The following is a 26,559-nucleotide window of genomic DNA, read 5'->3' as shown; positions in this document are numbered from 1 at the left end:
TTTAAGCACACAAAGTATTGTTACTCAGGCTAACGTACTAATTGCCACAAGCCACATTCCTTCAGATTGGTTCAGAGAAAAAGCAGATGGTGGGAGGAGAGTTCTTTTTCATAACTTTAGGTTCTAAGCAGGAAGAAAGAGTACCATTTTATTAGTATTGGAAACTACATTAACAAAGTTTTTTTTTTAATGTTTTCAAGTTTTAATGTTTTTTAAAGTTTTCAAGTTTCACTCAAGTTTGCTTCTAGCAAGTTGATGTCAAGTATGAAACGATAGGCTGCTCAAGAAACAATTGTACTGACAGAGATCATTATAACTTGACCCTTTAAGATCACATTTTCTGTGATCCTTATGGCAGACATATTCCTCAGTGTCCACTATTTTATGTTTTGTTTTATAAGTAAAACCTTTGTCACCCAGCTGCTCACCACGTTCCCATTGCCCCTCGTCAGTGGGAGACAGAATGTTTCAAGTCCTGGCAATGAGCCGTCCGTAGAAAGTGGTGCCTGAAACCTAAAGACCACCTTCTGTATGTTAAAGCCATTAGATACGGACCTTTTTCTCTTCCTTCCCACTTGAAAATGTTGCCAGTGAAATGATCACTTTTTAGACAAAGATGGAAACCACATATTGAGGGTCTAATTGCCTTTCCCAAACCCCTTAACTCATACTGCTGCCTGAGAAAGCAATAATTTATTAAGTCACTGCATCTTGGGAGTTCACTTAGCTATAGTGCTATATTTGCTCTTATAATACTTTCCATAAACATATCCATGGCAGTTCACCTCTGCATCTTACCACTCACTAGGACACTTTTTACCTGAGAATGATCAAGTCTCTTCAGAAACTATTCTGGTATTGAGAGAAGGGCATCTTGTCTTCTGTTGAGGTCCTTAATGAACCAGAACTTGGTGGTCCGGAGTTGATGATAAGAAAGTAAAGGAGAGAAAGGGGCTGATATTCCTTGGTTTACACAGAAAGCCGATAAAGCCCCTGCATGGGGCTTGCTCTGTTCACGAAGGCTTCAGGCGCCCTCTCAATGGGGTGAAGGCACAGAGCACCTTCTTGAGAGGATCTTAGAAGCTCGGGCAGGAACATGAACTCAGAGAGCCTCTGCGCTCCAGGGGATCAGCCTGAAAGAGAGAGAGAGAGAGAGAGAGAGACAGGGACCAAAGCTCTGATGGAGCAAAGGTGTTTTAATCAACATGGTGTGGGCATATATACCATCTTACAAAGTAGTTATTCTCAGCAAAGATAAAGATTAAAATTCCAGACTTACAAAACATAGGCAATCCATATTACAGAGATTTGTAAACAATCACTTTTACCCTATGGTTCACAAGAAGGAAGAGGGTACTTATCACCATATAGAAACGCTACTGAAGGAAATGCCTGGGTTCCTCAGTCCCGGGAGAGGCTTGCCTCTCCTCTTAATTCCTGAGGAGCAGAGAATTCCTGACAGATCCAAAACAGCACACAGGAAGCCTCCTGTTAAATGCTTCCTGACAGTCTTCTGTCTTAACCAGAAGGAGAAAAACTCAAGCTTCTGATCTATATTAGATATTAGGTTATATATCCCTTTGTCCTAACTACTTGATGAGTGCTTGGGCTTGTTATGACCTTTAAGAGTCCAGTTGTCACATTAACTGGTTTTGGATCCCTTTTGACCCATCATCTGGGCCATTTCACTAGCCTTTTTAGGTACTTACAAGTCTCTTTCTTAAGCTTAGGAAACCTCAGCTATTTTTTGTCTGCACTGTGCTTGCAGATGTAGATAAGGTGTGTTTTCACCATACATTTGAGCCAGCACATCTTTAACTGTCCTTACTTATTAGTGGGGTTTCCCCAATGACTCAGCAGCAAAGAATCATCTGCAAGGCAAGAGACATGATTTCAATCCCTGGGGGAACATCCCCTGGAGAAGGAAATGGCAACCTACTCCAGTATTCTTGCCTGGAAAACCCCATGGACAGAGGAGCCTGGCGGGTTACAGTCCATAGGGTCACACAGAGTCAAACACAACTGAGCATGCACACACTTACATGCACTTATTCTGAGTGAAAGTGTTCCCCCAGAAGATGTGTTAAGTTCCTAACCTGAGGAACTTCAGAGTTTGATTATAGGATCATTGGGTTATAGGGTCATTATTTGGATGTAGGGTCGTTGAAGATGCAATTGTTAATATGAAGTCATACTGAAGTAAGGTGGACTGTTAATCCAGTGTGAGTGATCTCCTTACAAGAATGAAGAAATTTGGACACAGATGTAGAGGGAAGAAGACCATGAGAAGACAGCAGAGACTGGAAAGATGCTTACAAGACAAGGAATGCCTGGGACCATGAGCAGCTGGAAAAAACAAGGAAGGAAGCTCCCCTAGAGCTTCTAAAGAGCCTGGTTCTGCCAGTACCTTGACTTTAGACTTGTAGGCTCCAGAACTGTGAGAAAATAAATTTTTGTTGTTCTAAGTCAATGAGTGTGTGGTACTTTATTAACGCAGACTGATGAAACTAATATATTTCTTTTACAGTATTGTTTCAATGTTAGAACTTTGGTTTTACTTTAGTTTTTCTTAGTGTCCCAGGCTATCATCCTTTCTGCTCTAGGAGCTCTTCAAAAGTACCTGAAGTTTCTTTGGTAAACATGTGGTTTTGCAGCAACCTCCCCTGAATCCAGTGTGCTACCCAGAAGGGGCACCAGGTTCCTTTTGAAAGATTCACTAACCTTTAAACACTTCTCACATCACCAATCTCAGGTTCAGTCCTTACTCTGCAGTTTACTATATAAGCTTGCTGCTGTGCTTTTAACTATTTAAATTATACTTTTGGAATTATTTGAAAAATAGCAACAACAAAGATGTTCTCCTCTCTTGAGTTTTATCTTTGGCAATTGCCAATCATGATTTCTAAGATTAGTTTCTCTGCAACTGTGCTCCCTGACCCCAAAAGAAGTTGATTTAAGAACATGAAAATCAGGATTGCAATTCATTGCTTCTCTTCAGAATTTGTACAGTTTACATCCACTTAGAACACCTTGTTGCTGCTTTAATAATGGTGTTGAGGTTAGGTGAGGCATCAGATCAGATCAGATCAGTCGCTCAGTCATGTCCGACTCTTTGTGACCCCATGAATCGCAGGATGCCAGGCCTCCCTGTCCATCACCAACTCCCAGAGTTAACCCAGACTCACCTCCATCGAGTCAGTGATGCCATCCAGCCATCTCATCCTCTGTTGTGCCCTTCTCCTCCTGCCCCCAATCCCTCCCAGCATCAGAGTCTTTTCCAATGAGTCAACTCTTCGCATGAGGTGGCCAAAGGACTGGAGTTTCAGCTTTAGCATCATTCCTTCCAAAGAAATCTCAGGGCTGATCTCCTTCAGAATGGACTGGTTGGATCTCCTTGCAGTCCAAGGGACTCTCAAGAGTCTTCTCCAACACCACAGTTCAAAAGCATCAATTCTTCGGCGCTCAGCCTTCTTCACAGTCCAACTCTCACATCCATACATGACCACAGGAAAAACCATAGCCTTGACTAGACGGACCTTTGTTGGCATATATTAAAATAAAGTTTAATATAAATAAGTTAACATGGCAATATTGATGTCTTCACATAAATGTGAAATCTAATTTAACAATGAAATGCTTACTAAGATAACTTGGATAAAATAAGCTAAACTGTTTCTAAATAACTTATACAATCAAGTTTTTGCCAGTATTTTCCAAAATAGCAGACTATTCAGCATATTCAGGAATGTTTTTTATTTTGCCCTATGAGAATAGCTCACAATATCACCCACATGGTAGACACCAAACATTTGAATCTGAATTAAAAAAAAAAAAAGACTTCCATTTGATGGTTTAAGTGGTCTTAAATTGCATCACTTTATAACCACCCCAACATAGAACAATATTCCTGACATCTGACAGCAACCCCGTTTATAACTTGGTTTTAAACTACCGCTTCCTGTCAAACCATTGTAATTTCTTCAAATCCCTAAAATATAAAGGGATCTTAAGCTTTGCTGAGGGAGTGTAGGGGTATGTCTGCATTTTTGTTTTGATACAGAAAAAGAGAGTATGACTTTCTAAAAGCTGACCCTGATTTCCAGATCTGCATGTCGAAAAATGACATCTTTTCAAACAACATGAGAACCATGGAGTTACAGAGAGTGACCGACAGAGAGTCTAGTGGGAGTCAGAAGCAGAGAGGAATGATTTTTAGCAGACAGGGTGCAGCTGAGGAACAGCTACTGCCTGGAATGACATGGGGATGGACAAGAAACTTCCTTTACCACCTCCCTTGTTCTGTCTCCACAATGTATAAAATAGAAACATTTTTGAAAGCAGCGGCTAAATCTTATTATCAGTTAAATAGAAACTATCCAGGCCAAAACTATCAAGTGTCACAGATGCAAATAGTAGCGATTTGTTAAAAATGTGCAGTATAGTCTTTTAAACCTTTTACTTATAAATTATATGAAAAATAGAACACATGTGCAAAGTCATTTTGCTCATATAAAAATGGTAGAAATAAAATTAACCTATCAAAGATAATAAAAACAACACATCTGTGTGTGGCATAGTTCCAAGACAGTCAGTGTTACAAGATACATTTTAATGTTTACTAGAGACAGGAAATAACATTTTTCAAAGGCTTTCCTCAAGGCATTTTTACCTCTTGGTTCCTCAGGCTGTAGATCATGGGATTCAACAAAGGAATGACTATTGTGTAGAAGACAGAGGCCATTTCGTCTGTGTCAAGGGAATGGTTTGATTTGGCTGCAGATACATGAAGCTCAGAGTCCCGTAGAATACAGTGACAGCAGTCAGATGAGAACCACAGGATGAGAAAGCTCTGCGCCTCCCTTCTGCAGACTGGACTCTCAGGATGGCAGCCGCAATGTGCAGGTAAGAAACAAGGACCGTGGTCAAAGAGCTGATCATGTTGAATCCAGCAAAGATAAAAATCAAGATCTCTCTGAGGCTGGTGTCTGGGCAGGCAAGGGCCATCAAAGGGACATCATCACAATAGAAGTGATTAATAGCATTGGGGCCATAGTAGATGAGTCGAAAAGTAACAGCTGTGTGGAGGAAAGCAACAGAAAAGCTGTATCAGTAAGGGCCTGCGACCAGTTGCATGCACACCTTTTGGGACATGATCACGATGTAGAGAAGAGGATTGCAGATAGCCACAGAGCGGTCATAAGCCATGACTGCAAGAAGGAACGTCTCCAAAATCAAGAAGTTTAGGAAAAAGCCCAGCTGTGTCACACATGCATAGAGAGATATGGACCTGTGCTTGGTCAGGAGGGTCTCCAGGAACTTTGGGGCTATTGATGAGGAGTAAGAAAAGTCTACAAAGGCCAGATTACTGAGAAAAAAGTACATGGGTGTGTGAAGGTGAGGATCCAACCGGATTAAGGAAATCATGCCAATGTTTCCCACCATTGATAGAGAATATACCACTAAAATGAGAAGAAAGAGAAGGATTTCAATCTCTCTCTGGACTGAAAAACCCAAAAGAATGAGTTCCATCACCTGGTAATATTCTCTTCAATCATTTGTTCTAGTCTCTGAACTGCTGAAGAGACAAGTTAAAGACAGATAAGTTATCAGGAGTAAGGAATTGTCATCAGATGCCAAAACGTGTGTGTTTTAACTTGAGAAAGTATTGCTCATTGAAGCAGAATAAGTGAAGTTGCTCAGTCGTGTCTGACCCTTTGCGACCCCATGGACTGTAGCCTACCAGGCTCGTCCATCCATGGAATTTTCCAGGCAAGAGTACTGGAGTGGGTTGCCATTTCCTTCTCCAGGGGATCTTCCTGACCCAGGGATTGAACCCAGGTCTCCCGCATTGCAGGCAGACGCTTTACCGTCTGAGCCACCAGGGAAGTTCCCCAGAAGTTCTGAAGCAGAATATCAGAACAAATAAATATATCCCCTCTCAAACTCTCCTGTCTGACTATTTATAATTTTCTGAAGCCAAAAATTGAGGTTTAATAAAAATAATGTTTATAAATATATGTAATATTTTAAGTTTAGATTATTTTTAGTCATATTAAATAATATAATGAAGACATTTTAAAATACCCTGCTCCCATATTTACTTCTCAGTGCAGTAAAACTTTAATATGTAACATTTTATTTGTTTTAATAGACATTTATTTTAACAAATGTTCATTATGCTAAATATAATACAAAGCTAAACAGGATATTCCATGGATAGAAAAGTGGAGGAAATTAAATATTTCTATTTGTGAATTAGGCAAATTTTGGATTCATATGTAATTTATTCATTTTCAAATACTACTTTCTAAAAGTGAAAAAGCACACTTGTAGTTAGAATACACATATGTTAAAAAGTAGAGTTCTTTATAATCATTTACTCAATGGACTTGAGGTTGAGCAATCTCCGGGGGACAGCAAAGGACCGGGAAGGCTGGCATGCTGCAGCACATGGGGCCACACAGAGGCAGACACGACTGAGTGAGTGAACAGCAACAAATAGTTTTACGTTAATTATTTTCAACACATAATCAGGAATACTTTCTAAATTATTGATGTAACATTGTTGGTGTTACCAATTTTTAGTGATTTTTTGCCCGGGGAGCCCTAACGCAGGGCGGGCCAGCAACTGCCTGCAAAGGCCTCCCGTGGCTGTTTGCTTCCTTCTACCAGAGCTAGCTGTGTTCTCCGCTTCAGTTTTTCGCAAGCCAGGGCTGCGCCTGCCACTCTTCGCCAGGGGCCCATGGGAGGTGCCAGGCACCCTCGGCTAGGTGACCCCAGCATGGCACGCCCATGGGAGGTGCCAGGTGCCCTCGGCTGGGTGACCCCAGCATGGCACGCCCATGGGAGGTGCCAGGTGCCCTCGGCTGGGTGACCCCAGCATGGCGCCCCGCTGTGGTGCTGATACGCTCCCGAAGCCTCCTTCCCCACGGGCAGTGCTGCGCTCACCTAGAAATGTGTTTGCAAGGCTCGGAAGGTGTAGGCGGCACACGGCCCTGACCTGGGAACTGAGGCCCTGGGAGCAGGCTTGGTGGGCTGACCTGAGGAGCCAAACCCCAGCTGCGAGGAGAGCCCTGAAAACACATTCTCTCGCCTGCCTTTCCTTCCTCCAAGATAGATAGCTTTCCCAGTCTCTTGTGTGCTGAGAGTCACACAGGGCTGGAATGCACTTGCTTTAATGTCATTATTCAGTAGCAATTGCCCCTGAGGCCCTGCACCTAGGCTGGGCTCCCACACTCACAGGCAAATCAAAGTGACCTCCAAATGAGTAAGCTCTTTGCATCAAGTGGCCAAAGTATTGGAGTTTCAGGTTCATATTTGTCCTTCCAATGTATATTCAGGCTTGATTTCCTTTAAGATGGAGTGGTTGGGTCTCCACAGTTCAAAAGCATCAAATCTTAGGCGGTCAACTTTCTTTATAGTCCAACTTTCACATCCATACATGACACATGGATAAACCATAGCCTTGACTAGACAGATCTTTGTTGGCAAAGTAACGTCTCTGCTATTTAGCATGCTGTCTAGTTTGGTCATCACTTTCTTTCCAAGTCATAAGCGTCTTTTCAGAGAAGGCAATGCCAACCCACTCCAGTACTCTTGCCTGGAAAATCCCATGGATGGATGAGCCTGGTAGACTGCAGTCCATGGGGTCGCTAAGAGTCGGACAAGACTGAGTGACTTCACTTTCACTTTTCACTTTCATGCATTGGACAAGGACGTGGAAACCCACTCCAGTGTTCTTGTCTAAAGAATCCAAGGGACAGGGGAGCCTGGTGGGCTGCCATCTATGGGGTCGCACAGAGTTGGACACGACTGAAGTGACTTAGCAGCAGCAGTAGCAAGCCTCTTTTAATTTCATGGCTGCAGTCACCATCTGCAGTGATTTCTGAGCCCCCCAAAATAAAGTCTGCCGCTGTTTCCACTGTTTTCCCATCTATTTGCCATGAAGTGATGAGGCCAGATGCCATGATCTTAGTTTTCTGAATGTTGAGCTTTAAGGTAGCTCTTACACTCTCCTTTTTTCACTTTCATCAAGAGGCTCTTTAGTTCTTCCCTTTCTGCCATAAGAGTGGTGTCATCTGCATATCTGAGGTTATTGATATTTCTCTGGGCAATCTTGATTCCAGCTTGTGCTTCATCCAACCCAGCGTTTCTCACGATGTACTCTGCATGTAAGTTAAATAAGCAGGGTGACAATATACAGCCTTGACATATTCCTTTTCCTATTTGGAACCAGTCTGTTGTTCCATGTCCAGTTCTAACTGTTGCTTCCTGACCTGCATACAGATTTCTCAAGAGGCAGGTCAGGTGGTCTGGTATTCCCATCTCTTTCAGAATTTTCCCCACTTTATTGTGATCCACACAGTCAAAGGCTTTGGCATGGTCAATAAAGCAGAAATAGATGTTTCTCTGCAACTCTCTTGCTTTTTCCTTGATCCAGTGGATGTTGGCAATTTGATCTGTGGTTCTTCTGCCTTTTCTAAATCCAGCTTGAACATCTGGAAGTTCATGGTTCACGTATTGTTGAAGCCTGGCTTGGAGAATTTTGAGCATTACTTTACTAGCGTGTGAGATGAGTGCAACTGTGAGGCAGTTTGAACATTCTTTGTCATTGCCCTTTTTTGGGACTGGAATGAAAACTGACCTTACAACCTAGACGTTTTCAATCGCAAATGCTAAAAGAACCAGCTTTGCAGTTTCCAAGAAAAAAAAAGTTTCATTTTAACCAATTTTCTCTGAAATCCAACGAATATCATGGCCATCCTGCATCAAAAAGTCATGTTTCCTTTATGTACTCATAGTTTCATGCCTAAATTATGGACCAAATAATGCTCCAATTGACTCTGATATCAGGGGCAGATCAGCTGATAAAAAGCTTGGATTGTCCCTCTGGAGGGAAGTGAGACCTTGGTCCCATCAGAAGAATCTGAGGGGTTAAGGGAATTTGCAGGAGTGGGGAAAGCTTGGTCCATCCTACATGTACCATAATCTTAAATAATGCTTATTTACTTTACTGAAGTAAAAAAAAAATTATAAAAACAAATATAAATCACTGAAAGGTAAAGAAATTCATAATCTGTGATGGCAAGCTTCATTCTAAGCAAACTGTGTTCTCTTAACCTAGAGAGTAGACTAAATTCCAGTCTGACCAGCTTACCAGATAACAAACAAACAAAAAAATTGTTTATGGGTAAGCTTAGAAAAGTCCTTTCCATATATCTTGAAGGAGCAGTATTTTTGCAAAGGCACCAGTGTGAAGCCATAGACGGCGTGCTTAAACCTGATTGAATTGAAATTGGCAAAGTGATCTGGCCACTGCTGTGACCTGAAACACTGGATACGATAACGAGCACTCTAACCGACAGCATGTTACCAGAACATATCCGACTTTCATGAATGTCACAGAATTTCTAGGATATCTATATTAGTATTGTCAACCACACAATATAACTTGAGAAGAGTCATCACTCTTTCTGACAACACGTCCCATGTAATTTAACATGTCCAGTGAACTCGGGTAGTTTGATATCTCTCTTTGGGATGTCTCAGGGGCCCTCTGAAGCACCCCAAAGTTAGCTAGACGTCAAATGATTTCTTTGGTTTTCCTCTTCTGTATATTTATCTGAGAGCTAATCTTTACTATTTTCATTCCTTCTTCTAGCTTTGAGTTTGGTCTGCGCTCCCTTTTCTGCCTAGGGTAAAGATAGGTTGCTTATTTGAGCTTTCTTTTTAATGTATGCATTAACAGCTTTACATTTCATTGTTGGTGATGTTTTTCCAGAATCCAATACATTACTGCAGCTTCCTAAGTCCATACCTAGGATTTGTTGGCATAAAGTTCAACCAGGAAATGTGAAATTCATGAAAATCTGATATGTCCTGGTAAAATGTTGTCACATAATTTCTATATTAGTAACATTAACCATACACTATAACCTGACAAGATTCAATTTTAAACAAAAGTTACTTCAAACAGGTCAACAAAAGTAACAAATCCTTAGCTATACTGACTAAGAAAAAAGACAACTAAAATCGGCAACAAAGAGGAAACATAACTGCTGATATGAGAAAACAGCACAGTAAGGGAGAGCTCTGAGCAGCTGAGCGCTGTGAGATGGGATAACCTGATGAAATTCTGTTATTTAAGCCTCAGTCTGTGGTATTTTATTCTGGCAACCCTAGCAAACTAGCATAGCTTTATCCTCTTTCTTGCAAATAAAAGTTATGAAAATAGTGCCAAACCCACAAAGTATATAAAGTATCCGAAAGGAGGAAAAAAGAAAAGGACGAACTACCTAGGGTGTTGGTATGTTCTGCTGACCGTCGGGCAGTGCTGGGCCCGGGCCGAGTGCTCGAGACAGAGATGGTTGTAGTGGGAGCGGACGTGGTGCCCGGCGGCCAAGACTGTCTGCTTTAGCTGCAGTTCGTTCCCCTTCCTCAACTCAGTAAACACCTGCCGTGGTCACTGGGTGGGGACAAAGGTCTGCAGAGGTGGCCCTGCCACAGCCACTGTTGACTCTCCTTGGACACCGACCCTCATGGCCTTCAGCCTGCCCCTGTCCTCTCTGCTGACGTGCCCTGAGCCCCTCCTGGGCACCAGAAGCCTCACCAGGGGCTGGGAACACAACCAGAGGCGACCGCCCAGCCTGCACCACAGGGCCCTGGTCTGGTAGGGAGGCGGCGTGAGCTGGGTGAGTGCTCCACAGGGTACTGGCCGGGGGTCTCATCGTCTACCCGGCAGCTGTGAGTCAAAGGCGGGAGTAGCTTTTTCTTTGTTTCTTACCAAAGTTAAAATAAAAACATCCAAACCACCAGCCTTGATGTACTCCTTTTCCTATTTGGAACCATGTATTGTTGTTCCATGTCCAGTTTTAACTGTTGCTTCCTACAGGTTTCTCAAGAGGCAGGTCAGGTGGTCTGGTATTCCCACCTCTTTCAGAATTTTCCACAGTTTGTTGTGATCCACACAGTCAAAGGCTTTGGCATAGTCAATAAAGCAGAAATAGATGTTTTTCTGGAACTCTCTTGCTTTTTTGATGATCCAGTGGATGTTGGCAATTTGATCTCTGGTTCCTCCAGCCCAGCATTTCTCATGATGTACTCTGCATATAAGTTAAATAAGCAGGGTGACAATATGCAGTAAGTCAAGGCACCAGCAAGATCACAGGATCTGCAATCAACAGGGATCTTAATGGTACCAGAGAGCCTTTTTTTTGCCATGCTGCAGGAGGTGCATGCTGCTGCTTTATTCTTGCCACCCTGGAGTTGCAGCTTCCTAAGTCCTTACCTAGGATTTGTTGGCATAAAGTTCAACCAGGAAAAACAGAAAACAAAACCTGTTTTAGTGTGTCTCTTGATATTTGGTTTTGTTTTTACATTTGCAAGAGCAAAACACAGAAAATGAAGCAAAAGATACTTTCAAACATATATGGTTAACTGATTTAGAATTACTGATTCAAAGAGTGTCTGTAAAAATAAAATGTGACTTCCACTTCCAGCTTTAAGAGGAACAGTATCTGAACGTCCTCACCTGGCACTGGTAATTAGAAAGCTGAACAAAATACTGGGAACAACTGTTTTCAGATCCTGGACAGTGGCCATGCAGGACTAAGTTCCTAGAGTGAAGATGGATACACAAATCCATCTGATGACTCCCGGCTGTCTGCCTTCAGGCAATTTCCATGCTGCAGGTACAGGGAGGGGAACCCAGATGCAGCCCAGCAAAGCCCTGATCAGAGAACACAGGTGAGCCAGGGAGGTGCAGCAGGTGATATGTGTGGGGCAGGGCATCAAAAAGAGAGCTACTCAGACAGAATGATTACAAGTGCCTAATGAGCCCGCTGAGTCTGTCATCTGGTCACACACGGGTTGGCTTCGCTAAAATGTCTATTCATGAGTCTTTTCTGGTTGTAATGTTGTCTATTTTTTTCCCCTATAGATCTGTTATTATTTGCTTAAAATACCTAGGTGATCCAATGTTGTTTTATATCTTTGCATATGTGTGTGTGTGTGTGTGTGTGTGTGTGTGTGTGTATACTTTTTGATGTATTAACCCTTTGTCATACAATGGCCTCCTTTGATGTTTGTTATCGTTTTTTCTTAAAGTCTATTTTGTCTGATATAAGAATTACTATGCCCCCTTTCTTTCTGTTTTCATTCCTGTCAAATACGTTTATCTATCCCCTCACTTTGAGCCTCTGTGTATCCTTAAAGCTGAAGTGAGTTTCTTGTAGACAGCATATAGTTGGGTCTTTTTTTTTTTTTTTTTTTAAGCATCTGTGTCTTCTTATTGGTGAACCCACTCTCTTTGCATTTAGACTGGGTATTGATTGTAAGAGCTGACTCCTGCCATCTGAGTGATTGCTTTCTGGTTGTTTTTTGTCTCCATTGATTCCCTTTCCCTTTGTTTCTGCCTACTTTTGTAAATTGGTGGCTTTTCATCGTGGTCTTGTTTCCCCTTTCTATATTTCTTGCATCTACTCTAGATTTTTACTGTGGTTACCATGGAGCTTACATTAAAATCTTATACCTAAAACAGTTTGTCTTGTGCTGATTGCAACCTGGCTTTTTTAGCCACTGAAGTGGCTCCACCATTTAACTCTTCCTCTGCAATGTTCTGATGTTCTGGTTCTCTTTGATGCTGTGTGTTTGGTGATAAGGTGTATTAGCTGTAGTTACTTTTAGTCATCCTTTCCTTGAACCTTTATACTTGAAGTTGTTAATATACCATTCTTCTAAGTAACTGGAATTAACTAAATCTGACTATACATTTTTACCTGACCTAGTGTGTTATATACTTTTGTGTGTGTTCATGTGTTACTTTGTGTCTTTTTTATTCTGCTTGAACTTCTTCAGCATTCTTTGCAAGACAGGTCTGGTGGTGATGAACTCCCTCAGCTTTTCTTTAGGAAAGCCTTTATTTTCCCTTCATATTTGAAGGATAACTTTGGTGAATAGAATTTTCCTGGTTGGCAATTTTTTTTTGCTCTACCCTTTGAATATTCATTTTACTCTCTCCTGGCCTGTACTTTTCTTTTGAGAAATCCCCTGATAGTCTCGTGGGATTTCCTGTGTCAGTTATAGTCATCCCTCTAAGTAAATCAGACATTCCTATTTTAGATAGGAAAATTTAATCAGCATTTTGTAACAACAGTAAGGAAAATTGTCGTGGTCTGGGCTCTGGTTGAAAAAGAATTTCCTGACATGAGACAGAGTGAGAGGGAAATAAAGTTTCTTAGTGTGGGAGACGCTATTAGAACAGCGGGCCAGATCAAGAGAGAACCATCTTTGAACAGGGGCCCTTAGTCCAATTTTATACCCAGGGTATAGGGAGCAGGATAGGGGTCTTGCGGGTCATTGCTGATTGGATGAGAAGGGGGTGCGGAGAGTAAGGCAAAGACCCTCTCCCTATGGGCTAGGAGGGGAGACAGGTTGTACTGCTCAGGAGCACCTGAAATCCGTTAGTAGTTACACCATGGGGGAGGGAAGGACGATCAGGGTCTGGTTCTCATTCCTGTATTCTGTTCCCCCTTGGTTTTCTCTGCTCTTCTGTCCTTGGGTCTCCACCTTCCTCCCTCTCTATTTTTAGGGCCAATTCTTTGGCCCCTTTTGATATGCTGCTCACGTCTAACGATCTACCTATTTCCCTTCTCAGGCATTTGGGAACCCGGTCTCAGGGGAAAGGGGCGATGACTGCTCTGGCTTCTTCAGGCTGCAGGGCCGTTGTGGGGTTCTAGGTTCCCTTTGCCTGCTCTCTGCCAGGATGCATTTACAGAAGGAGATGAGAGCCCATGGAACGATAAGGCAACTTGTTTCAGCGTTGTCTGGGTGTTGGCCAGGGAATATTGTTGTCAAACTATCACTTGGAGGTTTGTTGTATTCTAGAAGAAGCCAACTTAACAAGAAAGTTAAAGATACATGGCCCAAAGATTGAGAGAAGCAGAAAAGCTCCCGAGGAGCTAGACAGGAGAACCAGGACTAGACACTGGATCATGCCATTAGTGTTTCTCTAGGTGCAAGAAGAGGCGAGAAGCTGGGCTCATAAAAACCTTTACCTGAAAACATCCGGTTCTCTGAAGGCCGGTTCTTCTGGGTTTTTCCCAGAGCACAGAGTGCCTTATATCTGATCTCCACCCTGAACTCCTTTCAAGGTCAGCAGCTTGCAGTGGTCACGATGTAATCTTTGTAGAGACAGCTGGCAAGTGCCAACTTCCAGCCAGCAGGGTCCCTTCATAACCACATATTTGACCATGCTTTGGGGGCATTTCAGGACCCTTGTGTCCCAGGTCTAATGAAGATTCCATTGACAGGCCATTGTGTGTGTTACTAGACCAGACCTTGCAAGTAGCAAAAGTCTCAGGACCATACCTGTCTTACTAGCCTCTTGGCCCAGGAGAATATTCCCTCTTGTTGCTTCTTTGCATATCTAGAGTTACATTATTACATTCATTGATCTCATCAGTTCAGTTCAGTTCAGTCACTCAGTCCTGTCTGACTCTTTGCAACCCCATGAATCGCAGCACGCCAGCCCTCCCTGTCCATCACCAACTCCCGGAGTTCACGAAAACTCATCGAGGTGGTGATGCTATCCAGCCATCTCATCCTCTGTCGTGCCCTTCTCCTCCTGCCCCCAATCCCTCCCAGCATCAGAGTCTTTTCCAATGAGTCAACTCTTCGCATGACGTGGCCAAAGTGCTGGAGTTTCAGCTTTAGCATCATTCCTTCCAAAGAACACCCAGGACTGATCTCCTTTAGAATGGACTGGTTGGATCTCCTTGCAGTCCAAGGGAGCTCTCAAGAGTCTTCTCCAACACCACAGTTCAAAAGCATAAGGAACTGCATATCAGCATTTTATCACATCAGTCACACATTTAGTAATGTAAGAAACAATCTTCTGAAACAAGCAACATGGAAAATAATATAGCTAGCAGGTATTAGTAAGGTCACAAGCAAGAATTTAAGTCAAGAACTTTCATTAGGTAGAGAGCCCAGTATACCCCAGGTCATCTGACACAGTTAAGTGATTATAGCCAGTTGTTAATCTCCTGGTTGTACATCATGGAGGATCTGACCTTTATCCAAAGATTGGTTACTGAGATAAGGTTTAGAAACAAACTTACAGCGTCCTTTTAAATAACTTAATTAATTAAACCTTTTAGCAATATAACGTAACAACAAGGAATGATCTCAGAAGTGAGTCGTGGTAAACACAGACCTTAACGAACAAAACTAGAACTTAATATTAAGTGAAATATATATTTTTTGTCATTGTGAGGGCATTAGCCCTGAAGCCAGGGAAGGCTTTAACCCATCAAATAAAAATGAGGTTTGTCAAGGAGCCGGGAAAAGCCATGCGGCTGCCTTGGATTTCCCATAGCCCTGACTCCTTGATTTACAGCTACTGTTCATGCATTTTTAATTCCCCAGTTTAGGAGTAGACTGTTGCCATGTTTTAAGAACATCAGAATAGCAAAAGTCTAACAGTGAGGGGTTATTTTTTTGTGGAAGCAGAATGAGCTTTTACATGTTCCATAATCTTAAATAATGCTTATTTATTTACCAAAGTAACAAAAGATGTTAAAAACAAATATAAATCACTTAAAGGCAAAGAAATTCATAATCTGTTTTTGAAAGCCTCATTCTAAGAAAACTTTGTTCTCTTAACATAGTCAGTTCAGTCAGTTCAGTTGCTCAGTCATGTCCGACTCTTTGCGACCCCATGAATCGCAGCACACCAGGCCTCCCTGTCCATCACCAACTCCTGGAGTTCACTCAGACTCACGTCCATCGAGTCAGTGATGCCATCCAGCCATCTCATCCTCTGTCGTCCCCTTCTCCTCCTGCCCCCAATCCCTCCCAGCATCAGAGTCTTTTCCAATGAGTCAACTCTTCTCATGAGGTGGCCAAAGGACTGGAGTTTCAGCTTTAGCATCATTCCTTCCAAAGAAATCCCAGGGCTGATCTCCTTCAGAATGGACTGGTTGGATCTCCTTGCAGTCCAAGGGACTCTCAAGAGTCTTCTCCAACACCACAGTTCAAAAGCATCAATTCTTCTGAGCTCAGCCTTCTTCACAGTCCAACTCTCACATCCATACATGACCACAGGAAAAACCATAGCCTTGACTAGACGGACCTTTGTTGGCAAAGTAATGTCTCTGCTTTTGAATATGCTATCTAGGTTGGTCATAACTTTCCTTCCAAGGAGTAAGCATCTTTAATTTCATGGCTGCAGTCACCATCTGCAGTGATTTTGGAGCCCCCAAAAATAAAGTCTGACACTGTTTCCACTGTTTCCCCATCTATTTCCCATGAAGTGATGGGACCGGATGCCATGATCTTCGTTTTCTGAATGTTGAGCTTTAAGCTTTTCACTGTCCACTTTCACTTTCATCAAGAGGCTTTTGAGTTCCTCTTCACTTTCTGCCATAAGGGTGGTGTCATCTGCATATCTGAGGTTATTGATATTTCTCCCAGCAATCTTGATTCCAGCTTGTGTTTCTTCCAGTCCAGCGTTTTCTCATGATGTACTCTGCATATAAGTTAAATAAGCAGGGTGACAATATACAGCCTTGACATACTCCTTTTCCTATTTGGAACCAGTCTGTTGTTTCATGTCCAGTTTTAACTGTTGCTTCCTGACCTGCATACAGATATCTCAAGAGGCAAGTCAGGTGGTCTGGTATTCCCACCTCTTTCAGAATTTTCCACAGTTTGTTGTGATCCACACAGTCAAAGGCTTTGGCATAGTCAATAAAGCAGAAATAGATGTTTTTCTGGAACTCTCTTGCTTTTTCCATGATCCAGTGGATGTTGGCAATTTGATCTCTGGTTCCTCTGCCTTTTCTAAAACCAGCTTGAACATCAGGAAGTTCACGGTTCACGTATTGCTGAAGCCTGGCTTGGAGAATTTTGAGCATTACTTTACTAGCGTGTGAGATGAGTGCAATTGTGCGGTCATTTGAGCATTCTTTGGCATTGCCTTTCTTTGGGATTGGAATGAAAACTGACCTTTTCCAGTCCTGTGGCCACTGCTGAGTTTTCCAAATTTGCTGGCATATTGAGTGCAGCACTTTCACAGCATCATCTTTCAGGATTGAAATAGCTCAACTGGAATTCCATCACCTCCACTAGCTTTGTTCATAGTGATGCTTTCTAAGGCCCACTTGACTTCACATTCCAGGATGTCTGGCTCTAGATGAGTGATCACACCATCGTGATAGAGAGTAGACTAAATCCCAGTCTGGTACTAGCTTACCAGATAACAAACAAAAAAATGTGTTTATCTGTGAATCTTAGAAGTCTTCCATAAATCTTCAAGTAGCAGTATTCTTGCAAAGGAATCAGAATGAGACCATAGAAGGCATGTTTAAAATCTGATTAAATTGCAATTGACAAAGTAGCCTGGTCATTCCTGTGATATGTAACACTTTAATATGATAACTAGAATTATAACTGACAACATTTTACCAGGACATATCAGATTCTCATGAATTTCACATAATTTCTAGGATATCTATATTAGTAACATCAACCATACACTATAACCTGACAAGATTCACCACTCCTCCAACAACACTTCCCATGTAATTTAACATGTCAAATGAACTCAGGTAGTTTAATATCTCTCTTTGGGATGTCTCAGGGGCCCTCTGAAGCACCCCAAAGTTAGCCAGAAGTCAAATGATTTAGGAAATGTTTTCAATAAATATCAAACGGGTTTATAACACTCAGTCGGATAGGATCATATAAGTCGCTATGAAACAGTAGTTACTCACTTAGCCAAAGGTAACAAAAGATTTCAAAGGTAAACATAGATCACTTAAGAGATAAAGAAACTTAAAATCCATTATCAAAAGCAGTTCAACATCTCAAGAAAACTTGTATTTATGCACAAAACTCTTCCCTTGGGGTCCACTTCCCATAAAAGCTTCTCATCACGTTCTGTACCCATTACTTTGTTCTCCCATCCTGAAACAGCCACCTGTAAGTCAGACCCACTTCCTTCTCCCTTCATAAAATGTAATTTCATGTCTCATATCTTTTTTACTGAAAACACACATCCTACTTTCCTTAAGCAACCAAGAACTGACCTATTTTATATTAGCATTCTATAGATGGGCGAACATAATTACCAGTGATAATTTCTAAAGAAAATTCTAGAGAACATCTCAGGATGGCATCAAACATTATTCACTAATAGTCCAAAACCCTCTAGTTTCTCTCTAAGAGGAAGTTAGTGTTCAGTAATGAATGTTTCAGAACCTTATTTGGAAGTGACCAGCTATTCAATAAGCTCCTGTCACTTAGTTTAGCACCTCCCTAGAAATTCAAGTTACCCCAATCTGGAGAGACTACTTTAGACAGGCATTCCTAAAATATAATCATTCTTAATAGTTTATCTAAAAGTTCATATCTCACTTACATTTTTTATGAGCTTTTTTTTTTTCTAGAGGTACTTTCCTTGTTGACAAACTTGTAACAGATATAACAATATTTAACTTATAATAAACCTAGGCACAATGAAAATATTAAGCTTAATGTTAATGACTCTTAGACATGTCTATATTAGATTAGCAAACAAACATTAATACTAGATATTTCATATTGAATATTTCCCAGTTCATGTGAATCTGATATTCATTTAGGTTAATTTCTCTTGTATTTAGAATTGTCTGATTTGTAAGTACTTATTTTTCTTTGAAGTGAAGTGAAGTGAAGTCGCTCAGTCGTGTCCAACTCTTTTCGACCCCATGGACTGTAGTCTAACAGGCTCCTCTGTCCATGGGATTTTCCAGGCAAGAATACTGGAGTTGGTTGCCATTTCCTGCTCCAGGAGATCTTCCCGACCCAGGGATTGAACCTGGGTCTCCTGCATTATAGGCAGACTCTTTACCATCGGAGCCACCAGGAAAATGTGACCCTCAAATCTATGGCCAGCTGACTTTCAACCAGCATCCTGAAAGGATAGGCTTTTCAACAAGTGGTGGTGGAACAACTAGAGAGCCGCTAAGTGAAATAAACCAACCAACTACCTCCAACCCTTACTTTAAGAATTTTTATTCTTCAACTTTTCTTTAGGCCAATTAAATTAGAACTCATTTACCATTTTGGCAATATTATTAAAACAAACAAACAAACAAAAGACACATATTGAGACATACATAAATCGAGACAGACAGACAGAAATCTCATAGTTTTCCACTTGACATTTAAAATGTCTCTTTGATGACCCCCCCCACCCCCCCGCCACCCATTTTCTTGAAGTTCTAATTTGCCCAAGGCTGAGGTCTCAGGCAAAGTGGGCTGTGTATTTCAGGGACATGAAAAGGGTTAACTTCAAGCTTTTCCTTAGGCAGTCTTTTTTAACAAACTTGTTGTTTGTAATTGCATATGCAAAAAGACCTTGTTTTGCAGTTTCCAAGAAAAATTTTTTTCAGTTTAACCAGTTTTCTCCAAAGTCTAAAGAATATCATGGCCATCCTGTGTCAGAAAGTCACCTTTCCTTTCTGTAGTCATAGTTTTATACCTAAATTATAGGTCAAATAGTGCTCAAATTGACTCTGATATCAGGGGCAGATCAGCTGATAAAAATCGTGGATTGTCCCTCTGGTGGGAAGGGAGGTCTTTGTCCCATCAGAAGGATCTGAAGGGTTAAGGGAATTTGCAGGAGTGGGGGAAGCTTGGTCCTTCCCCACCCTGAGAAACAGGAGTAGTTACAAGGGAATTGTTTGGGATGTTCAGGGGTGGGGGAAGCTTGGTTCCCTCCCCACCTGAGAGATAAGCATAGTTAGAAGGGGATCTTCAGAATGTTAGGAGAGCTTTTGATCCTTCAGGCTTTTGAATATAGGAGAAAGACCTGGACCAAAGGGAACCTCAGAATCCTTTCCAAGAGATCATGTGGGCATGAAAGGTCGAGTAGGGGTCGTCTAGGAAACCTGATGGAGAGAGACAGAGGGGACAGGAGACAGGGAGGCAACAAGGAGACATGCGGCATGAGTCCCTGAGACCCGGATTCCGACTGAGGGCCCCGAAGTACTGAACGTAAGGAGATTCTGAGTTCTCTCACTGCTTTTGGCAAAAGCTAGTGTGCCTTTCAGACGCCATTTTTTTGGGGTCCCCCATGGCGCAGGAGTGCGTCCAGGAGGAGCTACAGCATGTCCAAGGTCAGGGGTGACAGCTGAGAGGAGCTACCTCACGTCCGAGGTAAGGAGCAGCGGCTGTGCTTTGCTGGAGCTGCCGTGAAGAGACACCCCACGTCCAAGGTAAGAGAAACCCAAGTAAGACGGCAGGCACTGAGATAGGGCATCAGAGGGCAGACAGACGGAAACCACAATCACAGACAGCTAGCCAATCTGATCACACGGACCACAGTTTGTCTAACTCAATGAAACTAAGCCATGCCCTGTGGGGCCACCCAAGATGGACGGGTCATGGTGGAGAGGTCTGACAGAATGTGGTCCACTGGAGAAGGGAATGGCAAACCACTTCAGTATTCTTGCCTCGAGAACCCCATGAACAGTATGAAAAGGCAAAAAGATAGGACACTGAAAGATGAACTCCCCAGGTCGGTAGGTGCCCAATATGCTACTGGAGATCAGTGGAGAAATAACTCTGCAAAGAATGAAGGGATGGAGCCAAAGCAAAAACAACACCCAGTTGTGGATGGGAATGGTCTTAGAAGCAAGGTTCGATGCTGTAAAGAGCAATATTGCAGAGGAACCTGGAATGTCAGGTCCATGACTCAAGGTACATTTGAAGTGGTCAAACAGGAGATGGCAAGAGCGAACATCGAGTTGGACTATAAAGAAAGCTGAGCACCTGAAGAATTGATGCTTTTGAACTGTGGTGTTGGAGAAGACTCTTGAGAGTCCCTTGGACTGCAAGGAGATCCAACCAGTCCATTCTAAGGGAGATCAGTCCTGGGTGTTCATTGGAAGGACTGATGTTGAAGCTGAAATTCCAATACTTTGGCCACCTGATGTGAAAAGCCCCTGATGCTGGGAGAGATTGAGGGCAGGAGGAGAAGGGGACAACAGAGGATGAGATGGTTGGATGGCATCACCAACTCAATGGACATGAGTTTGAGTAAGCTCCGGGAGTTGGTGATGGACAGGGAGGCCTGGTGTGCTGCAGTCCATGGGGTCACAAAGAACTGGACACGACTGAGTAACTGAACTGAACTGAGTTTGTATTTGGGCCAGGCCTTTTGCAGGGCTAAATTTTCCAGTTTCTGAGAATGTAGCCAAGGGGTGAGTCTGAGAGAGGCTCCCGGGATGCACCAGAGCTCACTCGTAGCCTATCTGCCATAGAATGGGGTACTGAGAGTCACCGGCTGACAGAAAGGTGTCCCTTTTGTCCCAGTGATCTCCCCGTGTGACTAATACACGGAAATGGCCGACCGACCCAACAGTCATGCCTGACAGTGATAGGTGACCCCTGAGAACCGTGCAGCTAGGGCACCGTGTGACCCGGGCAGAGACAGATTCCATACTTTTCACAAGTGCACGGGGAACATTCTCCAAAATTGACCATATGTTAGGCCAGAAAATAAGTCTACTCTAAATAGACTCAAATCATACAAAGGAACTTTTTCCTGTCACAATGCAATGAAACGAAAAATCAATAGTAGAAGGAAAAGTGGGAAAATCCACAAGTATGTGAAGATTAAACACACTCTTCAATAACCAGCAGGCTGAAAAATAATTTAAAAAAAGGGACTTAGAAAACACCTGGAGACTAATCAAAATATAAACAGAGCATACCAACATGTATGGGATTCTGCAAAAACATCACCAACAATGAAATGTAAAGCTGTGAATGCATACATTAAAAAGAAAGCTCAATAAGCAACCTATCTTTACACCTAGGCAGAAAAGGGAGAGCAGACCAAACTCAAAGCTAGAAGAAGGAGTGAAAACAGTAGAATTTAGCTCTCAGATAAATGTACAGAAGAGGAAAACCAAAGAAATCAATTTTAAACAAAAGTTACTTCAAACAGGTCAACAAAAGTAACAAATCTTTAGATATACTGACTAAGAAAAAAGACAACTAAAATCAGCAACAAAGAGGAAACATAACTGCTGATAAGACAAAATAGCACAGTAAGGGAGAGCTCTGAGCAGCTGAGCGCTGTGAGATGGGATAACCTGGTGAAATTCTGTTGTTTAAGCCTCAGTCTGTGATATTCTATTCTGGCAACCCTAGCAAACTAGCATAGCTTTATCCTCTTTCTTGCAAATAAAAGTTATGAAAATAGTGCCAAAACCCACAAAGTATATAAAGTATCCAAAAGGAGGAAAAAAGAAAAGGACAAATTACCTAGGGTGTTGAGAAAAATCTTTTTCTTTGTTTCTTACCAAAGTTAAAATAAAAACGTCAAAACCACCAGAAAAGACTCATGAATAGATTTTTTAGAGAAGCCAAACAACAACCATGGTAAAACAACCAGAAAGTCATTCAGTTGGTAAAAACAGTAAAATAATATAGTAAAATAAAAAGAGTAAAATGCATTTTATTCTTTGGAGGTTTTTAAAAATTCAATTTATTGAAAATTCCAAAGAGGTTATAATACAGGTACATGATTCAAGATGCTGAAAATACACTTTGCCTTAATCTGTGCCTCCTGTCGTTTAGCCTGTGTGTCCAGGGCCATCTGCCTCCACAGGTAGCATTTTGTTTCTTACGGATCCTTCTAGAGTTCCTTGTAAGCAAACATGAAAATATATCCCTTCTTCATGCCCTAATTCAAAACATACATAGTGGTATATTAAGCATGGTGTTTTGTTACATGTTGCTTTTATTCATTTGACAATGCCTTGGAAGTTGTCCTCTATCAGGACATAATTTCCTGCAGAGCAGTGCACTGAGTGGATGATGTAGTAGTATAATACTTCTTGCCCATCCACATTGGGATGAACACTGATATGCAACACTCTGTTTATATTACGAGCAATGCTGCAATGGAGAACTGTGACCTGTGCTCTTCTGCTGCGAGCAAGTGTAGGATATATTTCTAAAGGATTTGTAACCTGGAGTATTTGTAACTGAGAGAGCATTTGATAAGTTGCTACCAGTAAGAACCTTCTGAGCCAGCAATGAGCCTTTCTCTTTAAGCTGCAACTTCATCACACCACTCCCCCACCTGTGTTTAAAACTGCTTTCCAGTGCTTTCTAACATTCAGAAACCCTCTATAATCTTCCCTTTCATCAACACTGCCCTTTATTCTCAGTGCAGTTACAACCTCACCGGGTACGTACCTGTTGTCTCCACTCTTCTCTGGGTCCATCACTGCTCAACTCACTCCATTAGAGCTGGAGCCAACATGGCCAGATAACTCCTTGAGTGTAGAGAAATGGGTCATGGATGATCTGAACCAGGAAGCCTGGTGCCCAGGAGAGAGGGAGGGTCCATAAGGGGTGTAAATGGGGAGAAAGAAAGGTATATTAGGTTTGATCCATGGTAATTTCTCAGGTGAAGATTCTACAGAGCCCAGATGTGGGAGCAGGAGTCTTGGTTGGAGAATTTGTACTTGGGAATTTGTATCCAAATAGCACAGCTAAAATGGGAGGCGGGGACTCCAAAGGGAACAGCATGTGAGTGAGTCTGCTGTGAACCTGCTGTGAGTGCCAGGGAGAGACACACACGGGGACAGGATGCAGCAGAGAGGCAGGAAGGCAACAGCAGGCATTCCAAAAGGAAGGAGAGAGCGTCATGGCAATAAGGACGTGTCACAGAAGCATGTGCCACAGAAGGGTGGATGTAAATGGAAAAGCGATCAGAAGTCATTCATAAGTCCTGGCAAGTTGCTTCATGAGAGGGTAAGGGCACAATCAGACCATAGGATACAATGAAAAACTGATAAAATCAGTAGGTAAAACCTATTCATGTTCAAATCGAGATTTTGTTAAAATGCTCTTTTAAGGGACATAGAAATACAATCTCAGATGGGAGGACGTTGACGTTTAGGTGATGGCTGACAGAATGACTCCCTGCCTAGAAGAGATGCCATCAGCAGCAGTTCTGTGCAGAGTCGGGCAGAGAGCCCACGACACCGGCGGACAGATGTGCTGGGAGACACGTGTGGAAAAGGCTGCTGACTGGAGGGCTTCAGGGAAGAGGGGTTCTTGCAGACTACATGCGCCACTGGGCAGATAACATCAAGGGGGAGCTATTTGGGTCTTAGGAATTACTTAACCTGAAAAAAATTACTTAAACTGAATTTTAAATTGGCACCATGTAAAGTGCAATGGCTTCCCTGGTGGTTCGGGTCGTAAAGAATCTGCCTGCAATACCAGAGGCACGGGTTTGATCCCTGGGTCAGGAAGACCCCCTGGAGAAGAAAATGGCAACCCACTCCAGTATTCTTGCCTGGAGAATTCCATGCACAGAGGAGCCTGGTGGGCTACAGTCCATGGGAAAGCATGGGAGGAATAAACCCAGCAACGTGAGGAAGTGTGCTGTGTGCTGGGTTTTTCACCAGGACAAAGCCTGCCGGCTTTGGATCAACCCCTTCTGTCTCTGAACTTTTCTTGTAATTTAGTGTCTTTCTCTTTTATAATTTAAAAGTCACATTCCTTAAACTTTCCAAGCAGTTTCCCTGGTGGGCTTTCTCCCATGGAAGTAGGATTTCTAGGCATGGGTTCTATGTTTCCTTTCTACATAAACTTCATAAAAAGCCCAACATTTTTTTGAGGCAACAGTTCTGCAAACTGTAGAAATAAATTTATTTTGGTCCATACTGGCCAAGACTACAAAAATTGCTCCTCAGTCTCCTGAGTTTAAAATAGGCTCTGTGGTGCCATCAAGGTTCCTGCTGATCTCAGATCCTGTGATCTTGCTGGTGCCTTGACTACTGCATGCACTCTGTCTGACTGCCAGGGCCCTGCGTCATCCATCTGTGTGGGCACGTGGCATCAATGTGCTGTATTTATGTGAGAAGTATTCAGAGCAGGATCAAATCCCGGGATCAGGGCCTGGCAGCACTGAGCTGGCACTGACTCCGCCCCCCGCCCCGCCCCGACCCCTTCCCTTCACCACGTGTGCTCTCAATCATGTCAACTCAGCCACCATATGTTTCCACCCTCCAAGTTGGTGCCCATCTCAGGGCCCTTGTCCCTGCTGTTCCCTCTCCTAGAAAGCTGTTGTCCTAGAGCTTAAAGTGGCTGCTCTTTTCTGCTCATCTGGATGGCAGCTCAGATATTAACCTCTCGGATGGGCATTCTTGGACCAGCCTGTCTAATGCTGGTGCTTCCCCTTTACCATCCCTCATGATCCTGATATTTTCCATCAGTGTGGTTGTTTAGTCACTAAGTCACATCTGACTCCTGCGACCCCAGGGACTGCAGCCTGCCGGGCTCCTCTGTCCATGGGATTTCCCAGGCAGGAATCCTGGAGTGGGTTGCCATTTTCTTCTCCAGGGGATTTTCCTGATCCAGAGATTATACCCATGTCTCCTGCTTGGCAGGTGGATTCTTTACCACTGAGTCATCTGGAAAGCTCAGTTTTTTCTTTATAATGCTAATCAAAATGTTTTCCCCAATTAAAATTTTTATTTATAAGAGTCTGTGTACTCTAGAAAGTCACATGAGGTCAGGGTCCCTGTCTGTTCATTTATTAATGTGCCTCCAGTGATTACAATTCTCAGTTGATAAGTATTTATTGAGTAATGAATACAAGAGCCTTAAGGTCCCTTTAATTCAAATTCATGGATTAGAAATGAGAAGTGAGCTAGCTACCAAGTGTCCCACAAGTGGTCACCTCAAGCCAATCCAGAGATAGTGAACTGCACACTTTAGAGCAGAATGAACTGCTAGTGACTGAAAAAGAAGATGGACACTGGGATTCAATGGTGAAAAAAATTCTCCACAATATAAACTGTGGGAAAATTTAGTGTGACTTATTAGACCAACAGATCTTATGAAAACAGGAGCAAAAATGGCCTCAGTGACTTGATATACCTTAAGGATTCAGACTCAGAGACTCCTAAGACCTTACCCAGGATTTATTGGCATAAAGTTCTTCTGGGGGGGGCGGGGTGGAGGGGGGAAGCCATCTAAGTGTGTCTCCTGATATTTCATTTTAACATGTTCATGAGCAAAACAACGAATATGAAACAAAAGACACCTTCAAGCCTGTGTGGTTAGGTGATTTAAAATTATTGATTCAAAAGTATAATTTTCTCTAAAATAAAATATGATTTCTGCATCTAAATACAAGAAGGAGTGTCTGGACTTCCTCACCTACTACTGGTAATTAGAAAGCTGAACAAAATCCATGAAATGAACCTTGAGTCAGAATGCTTGGCCAGAGGCAACCTGGAAACCAACCCCATCACCATAAAACCTGAGACTGCACATCACGTGGCAGAGAAGTCCCCTGGGCTTCCTCACCCTGCTGCTGTCCTCCTGCCTGCCCTTCCCAATCAAGTCTCTTGCTTTGTCAGCACGTGTGAGCCCACTCTAGGGCCCTGGAAAGCGTTCCCCTTCCTGCAACGATAAGAGGAACAGCATCTAGACTTCCTCACCTACTATTGGGAATTAGAAAGCTGAACAAAATAGGAA

At 42.5% G+C, this 26,559-nt stretch overlaps 1 long non-coding RNA gene and 1 pseudogene across 1 annotated transcript; both read right to left on the bottom strand.

The window, feature by feature from the left end:
* Positions 1 to 4,597: 4,597 nt before the first annotated feature.
* On the bottom strand, positions 4,598 to 5,547 carry LOC112581841 (annotated as a pseudogene).
* A 16,950-nt stretch (positions 5,548 to 22,497) lies between these two features.
* On the bottom strand, positions 22,498 to 25,012 carry LOC123465340. Its single transcript, XR_006640566.1, has 2 exons — positions 23,257 to 25,012; positions 22,498 to 22,738 (listed from the first exon to the last, which is right to left on the bottom strand). It is a non-coding gene; the product is annotated as an uncharacterized LOC123465340 (long non-coding RNA).
* Between the last annotated feature and the right edge of the window lie 1,547 nt (positions 25,013 to 26,559).

Source organism: Bubalus bubalis, chromosome 24 (assembly GCF_019923935.1).
Source record: "Bubalus bubalis isolate 160015118507 breed Murrah chromosome 24, NDDB_SH_1, whole genome shotgun sequence".
Classification (NCBI taxonomy): domain Eukaryota; kingdom Metazoa; phylum Chordata; class Mammalia; order Artiodactyla; family Bovidae; genus Bubalus; species Bubalus bubalis.
Note: the sequence above shows the minus strand (reverse complement) of the source record. Positions and strands in the feature narration are given on the sequence as shown.